Raw genomic sequence first — 7,504 nt, forward strand, 5'->3', positions numbered from 1 at the left:
CAAATCACTATACCATACTGGCTCCCATATTTCATGATTCCACCCCCCCCCCCAAAACCCCTCTACTTTTTGCCCTGCAATGCCCCAGGATGCATTGCGATCAGGGTCCTTCTGCAACGGCTTGTCTCAAAGCACCCAATCTTTTTGGAACACTGCAGATATCATTTCCAGTGCATCAATTGGTAATACCTTGGAAATGCATTTGTTAGGGTGCTGTTATGTGGAAAAGGTAGGATTTTGGAGGGTATGCCACATTTGGTCATTAATGTAAATATGAATGCCCAGCAGTTATAAGATTGTTTCAATTGTACAGAAAACCAGATGTTTGTGAGATGAGCTCTAATGGTGCCAGGGCTCACAGGATCAAAGTGTTGGCCTGTTTTGGTTATCACAGATGATAATCAAACTTTGTTTTTTTCTGCTGTTATGAAGTAGCAATGAAAATAATTTTATGGTTGGGGGTCACCACAACATGAGGAACTGTATTAAGGTGTCGCGGCATTAGGAAGGTTGAGAACCAGTGCCCCAAACGGTTCCAGCCCAGCTTACCTGTCCGAATGTATCCCCCTCTAGGAACCATTCCAGAGATTAAGATATTCTGGGGAGGCCCTGCTCTTGGTACCACCTCCTTTGCAGGTGCACTTCACAGGGATGATAGACAGGGCTTCTCAGTGGTGACCCCTCGACTATGAAACTTCCTCCCCAGTGATATTCGATCAGCTCCTTCCCTTCTAGCCTTCACAAAGAGAGTTAAAACATGGCCTTGGGATCAAGCTTTTGGAGAGTCACTGCAGTGCAATAAATGAACATAGAATCTGTGCAATTATATTCGGAATGGCCCTGGATTATTACTTTGGATTATGTGATTCTAATAATCCATGCAATTGTTTTTAGATGTTTTAACTCTCTCATTTTAAATGTAGATTATTACCAACTGTATGTTATTTTAAGCCATTGAATTCTTGCCAGTATGTGAGGCTGCTCTGAATCCCCCTTGGGGTTGAGAAGGGTGGGATACAAATATTACAAATGTGTAAATAAATAATATGTATGTCGGTCTTTGATTCTATCAGGAGCTGACAGAAAACATCCTGGAATAAATAATTTCTATATTGATCCTCAAAATAAAATTGAACAGGACTTTTAAGTTTTGGGAGGGAGAAAGAGAGAGAAAGGGGGAGGGAGGACAACACAAAACCAGGATGGTGGAATTTAGCTGTTTGTAGCTGTCAAACCAGGCCTGAGGCAGCAGATGAATAGAATTGTCTCTATCAGCCTTAAGTCTCTTCAGTATGCCTGAATGTTGTAAATTTGAAAACAAGATTAGAGCTGATGTACACAAGGGCGACAAAAGGATTTTGCAAGGATCTGTACAGATAGAATCAAGTTCTTAAGGAAAGCTGTTGAGTAACATGTTAAGCTTAACTTGGGAATTATCCCTTGAAATTGCTTTTCCTGTTTCAGCTTGGAGCAGTTGCCAGAGAGTCTAGGAGAAAGTGATCAGTATTATCTTAGGCATTTGTTCAGGGATACTTGGCTAAAGCAGCAAGGTTTTAATTGTGTTTACCCTTAAATGATGGTAGGAAACATTTCATACGCCTTCTAGGTTAGGATAATATCTCGCGTAGCTTTGGAGCTTGAAGGTTTAACAATGAATACCTTTGACATATCTGATTTAACACTGAATATTGAACTTTTATTTAGTATACATGCATGGTTGATTTCTCTTTAAAATGACAATGATTGTTCATTATAAGAGTTGTAGAATGCGATAAGATATTTAACACACATTTTGATTGCATTTTATATGTCTCTGGTGATAGAATTTTAAATAAAATGTAAAAATCTGTAATTATACTGATGTTACATAGAAGATGAGAAATGAAAAATGATCAAAATCTGTTGAACAATACTGTAGTCAAGGTAATGACAGATAAATAAGTTAAGATATTTAAAAGAATTTTGCAAAACTTTTAATCTCTGATATTCTGTCCTACATTACTTTATGACTGCCAATGGAATAATATTATTAATACATTTTTAAACAGTGTTTATGTTTTATCACACCAGTTCAATTTTAAATGGAATATTCACAAACTTTTTGCAACCTTTAAGGTGGACTGTAAATTGTTCAGAATTGATGGGTACAGTCTTGATTAATCCTCTCTTGTTCCCACTTCTTCATCTGCTTTGACAATGTTACCGTTTCTCTCTTCTCCTTCTACTTTAGTGCTTTGTCCTCAGAATACTTCAGTTGTTGCACACTGAATTGAAAGTGAAAAATAGTTTATGTCCAGTTAACACAGCAAAGAGGAAAGGAGAAGAAAGAAGAGCATCATGCTTTTTCTAGAAGGCCCAGGAGGAAGCAAACTGCTGCAATCTCTTCTATCTGGTGTGTTTATAACAGTAGTTTCCAACTTTTTTTGACCAGGGACCACTTTAACCAGGGACCACTCTCCAACATTAGTTCCAAAAAGGTTACAAATCAGTTTTTGGTCAACTTTAGATTTGGCTTGGTTATTTGAGGTGTTGATTCAGAATATTGTATTGGATAGACCACATCACCTCTAGTTTCTAATCCAGAACATATACCATCTAGTAGTCGCCATCTGCTCGCCCAAAGAAAAACATATTTAATAATCTAAAGCTGATGTGATAGTAGTAATCTTTCATGGGTAGTCAGCCTCTCCCCTCCCATGTCCTTGACGCCTTGGCATTATAAGAGGGTTTCATGAGACCAGTGACTCTCGTTGCCGTGTTTTGAGGCAACAGTGTAATAATGGTGAGGCCACAGACTATATTTTCATTCTTGCAGACCACTGGTAATCCATGGGCCACAGGTTGGGAACCACTGGTTTATAACTTTTGCTATCTTCATCTTGACTAGACTATACTCCGATATTGCTTGGCCCCAGGTGTCCTGGTTTTCATCTGTGAAATGTTGAATGAGCAGGAGGAACAGCAAGAGATTCAACTGTGGCTGCATCTACACTACCATATAATTTAGTTTCTTAATCCAGATTATCTGATTTGAACTGGATTATATAAATCTACATTGCCATCTAATCCAATTAGAAGCAGATAATCTGGAGTCAGAAACTGGATTATATGAGTCTACACTGCCATATAATTCAGTTTAAAGCAAAAATGTATTTAGAAACTGGATTATATGGTAGTGAAGATGCGGCTGTAGATTGGTGTTATTTTTATTTTTAATTCTGAGTATAGTCAACCTTCTACTTTCACTAAGGCTAGGGACACAGGCCTGCCATTAAGGTGAAAAATCACAAATAAAGTAATTGCTATTGTTTTTTTTACCTATGGAAAGATAGTGGGGAAAGTGCCAGTGTTGCCTCTCTCCAGAATCAATGAGCAGACACTGAGGCTGGATCTACACTGCCATATAATTCAGTTTCTGAATCCAGATTATCTTCTTTGAACTTGGTCATATGAGTCTACACTGCCTTATAATCCAGTTCAAATCAGATAATCTGGTTTCAGAAACTGAATTATATGTCAGTGTAGATGTGGCCTGGGAATGCTCTCCCCTCATGTTTCAACCAGATACAACTGTGGGACACAGAGAAGGGCCTCTCCGGGAGATCTTAAATCACAAGGAAGTTTTGTAGTCATTCAGAGAACCTGGAAAAGAAATCCCATATAGAACTGCAAAGGTCATAACCATCACTTTGAACTGTGCCAGGACAGGAATTGGCAGTCAGTCAGATTTATTGAGGCTGAGAAAGCGTGACTTGCCCAAGGTCACCCACTGGGTTTCATGGCTGAGGGAGCATTCACACTGCTCTCTAGAGTTGCAGTCTAATGTTCAAACCATTATGTCATGCTAGTGAATTCACAACAGGACAAAAAGCAGCTATGGTATTTACTAATAGGAGAATCTTCATTTTAAAAAAATTGGAATTGTGCTTTTCTTCACAATAAACATTTTCATTTACAACTCCTCTCATTTCCCAAAACATTCCAGAATATTACATTTGAGTGAAAAATAAACAACGAGGGTGGGGTCAATGCACATTTTGTTCCCTCTTGCACAATTCTAACAATTCTAAACTAGCACTTTGTAAAATAACAAGAAAACTTATAAAACAGTTCAAAACAGTTTGAACCGAGGAAAGGGAATGGCTGGAAAAGATTGCCCTTGGCTTTTACAAATATCAATTGGATCGAAGCAGCTGGCACACATTAAATGCCCCTCATGAGGCTGTATCTGCAGGTTGCCTATTGGAAGCATTGCTTTCGCAAAGAAATTACAACCCTCCCAGAATGTTTGTCTTTTACTTTTTAAAAGCAAGTCTGCAGTTCTTTCAGTTCTGGATCTATGAATAAAATCAGGGAAGCAATATTTTTACTCAATATCTCAGTAGGACACAAACTGCATAGTCTGGGAAAAAATTACTTTTTTTCTTTGAATGACAACTCCCATAATTTCCCAGACAGCATGGTTGCTGGTCATGCTAGCTGGAGAAGGACTTGCAGTTCAAAATATATTATTTCCAACCTCTGTTTCTTTTAAAGGTTTGTAAAAATTATATTGAATCTTAGTCATGCTTCATGTAAGAAAATTATTGATCTAGAAAATAAACTTATTTTTCTGCCTTTTTCTTATTGCATTCACCAGAAAATGATTGGATAGATCTTCAGTTTTGGATGTTATATATGGAATGATTTGACTTAACAAATAGGATACATGGAATACATGAAATATATTGATGGGTTCTTTTGCGTAGCCCACTTCTTTTTTCATTGTGATTACTTTCTTTATAGAGGAATCAATCTCAGGTCTGGAAGGAAGAAATGTAACCCATTGACAGATTTATGTGTGCTCTTATAACCTCCAACTGGCCTGATTTGGTAGGAATAGTCTTAGGCCCCATCTACACTGCTATATAAAATTTAGATTATCTTCTTTGAACTGGATTATATGGTAGCGTAGATTTATATAATCCAATTCAAATCAAATAATTTGAATTTTATATGGCAGTGCAGATGGAGCTTTAGTTAATCCTCTGCAATCCTACTTTGAAAATGTCCCAGTTTCTCTCTCCTCCTCACACTTTCTCCTACTTCATTCACAACTTACTTCAATTTATTAAAAATATTGCAAAATAAATGGGAAAATAATTTGCACACCATTATCTGGGGGAAGTGAAAGGAGTCTTACTTTTTCTGTGAAATACTGGTAGATATTCGCTTTGATACCTTGGCATCAGCAGGTGGCATAATAGGGAAAAAACCCTACTTCTTTTAAAGTGTAATTTAAAGCATTTTCTTAGGATGCAGGGTGCATCTACATTGTAGAATTAATGCAGTTTGACACCACTAATGATCATGGCTCAGTGCTATAGAATCATGGAAGTTGTACTTTTACAAGTTTATTTATTTATTTATTTACTTCATTTATATGCCGCTTTTCCCAGCCCTCAGGCGACTCAAAGCGGTTAACAACAACAATACAAAACATCACAAAGTGAATATGGGACAGTTAAAAACAGTAGCATCATCAACAATTAAACATCAATATAACAATCATTAGCATCTCATCAGTAAAATCAGAATCTAATCTCATCATCCATTATTCCGTATTCCTATGTTCAATTACACTCCTTAATTGAATGCTTGTTCGAACAGCCAGGTCTTCACTTTCCTCCGAAACGCCAGAGAAAGTACTTTCTCTGTTAAAGTGTGCTGGTGGCTTACTAAACAAATCCAAGGATTCCATAGCAATGAACTATGGCAGTTAAAGTGATGCCAAAGTGTATTAATTCTACAGTGTAGATACATATGTAGTCATCTGGATAGAAAAGCTGACTGAGGTGATTGCAGCCACTGTCCTGCAAATGTTTCCTGTGTGTCTTTGTGACCTATTGTAGGAACAACCAGGCAATGTGGGACGTGGGGTGATGAGTCCCTCCGCTGGGCTCCATTCAGGCAGTCCATATGATGAGTACAATATGAATGGGTTCCTGAGTTAATACATACAACACAATAGCCCACTTGTACACAGAAAGAAAAATAAATCAATTCAGCCAATAATGTGACTGGTGAAACTTATTATACAGTTCCAAATTATAGCATTCACAAAACAATATTATATGCGTTTGGTTGTTGTTGTTGTTCATTCGTTCAGTCATCTCCGACTCTTCATGACCTCATGGACCAGCCCACGCCAGAGCTCCCTGTCGGCCGTCACCACCCCCAGCTCCTTCAAGGTTGGTCCAGTCACTTCAAGGATGCCATTCATCCATCTTGCCCTTGGTCGGCCCCTCTTCCTTTTACCTTCCACTTTCCCCAGCATAATTGTCTTCTCTAAGCTTTGCTGTCTCCTCATGATGTGGCCAAAGTACTTCAACTTTGTCTCTAGTATCCTTCCCTCCAATGAGCAGCCGGGCTTTATTTCCTGGAGGATGGACTGGTTGGATCTTCTCGCAGTCCAAGGCACTCTCAGAACTTTCCTCCAACACCACAGTTTGGTATAGTTACTCAAAACTGCGTTTGGTACAGTTACTCAAAAAAGTATCAACGCTGTATGTTCTTGCATCGAGTTGAACTTAAATCCGTAGTCCACGACTGGTTTTGGCCTCACTCCAGGCCTTCCTCTGGTGGACTAAAATTATTTACTACAATATTTATTACCAATAAATTCATAAACAATCATGTACATAAACACATATGAAGATACATATAAGCATACTAACAGATTTATGAACTTAATATTTATCATATACATCAATGTTTGTTGTAAATACATCCATTCAGCATCATATATTTCAACATGTTTAAAGATACTCACAAGATTATCAACTTGGTACTTGTTCCCCTTAGAAATTAGACTTTTATGTTTAGTGGGATCTAAATCAAAGGAACAAAATGTGGCTGTAAACATTTAAAAGTTACATATTCAGAAACAAAAATGTAAAATGTAGAAACCAGATGGCGCTGTGAATGCTCTCAATATGCTCAAACAGAGGTACATACTGTAGCACTACCAATTTGGATAAAACTTCAGAATTATATATAACAACTGTACAGATTTGGTTCATTTAAACAATGTGGATATTCCGTGCGTAGTCTGAAAATCCAATATGTTTCTCTTTCTAAGAGTTTGTTATTGAAGTCAATGTGTTTGGCATGTGTAACCACTTCCAGTATATGGTATTTAAATGAATCCGGGCCATATTGCAAATCATCAGCAGATGCTTCTCTCTGTGGGGTGAGGTGGGGGGAAGCCAGGCAATGTGGGACATGGAGTGATGTGTCCCTCCGCTGGGCTCCATTCTGGCGGTCCATATGATGAGGTCATAAGGCAGCCTAGAACTTTTTTTCTAGTCTTTTCTGAAGTTGGTGCTCAATGACTAAACATGGGCTGGAGCACTCTTTCTTAAACTGTGGGTCCTGACCCTAAATGGGGTCCCCTTAGCTCAGTGTTAGGGTCACCAAAATGGCAACAGTAAATCAGTACATTGACTGTTTGGACATTACACGA

This window comes from Anolis sagrei, chromosome 2 (assembly GCF_037176765.1).
Source record: "Anolis sagrei isolate rAnoSag1 chromosome 2, rAnoSag1.mat, whole genome shotgun sequence".
In the NCBI taxonomy this organism is placed as follows: domain Eukaryota; kingdom Metazoa; phylum Chordata; class Lepidosauria; order Squamata; family Dactyloidae; genus Anolis; species Anolis sagrei.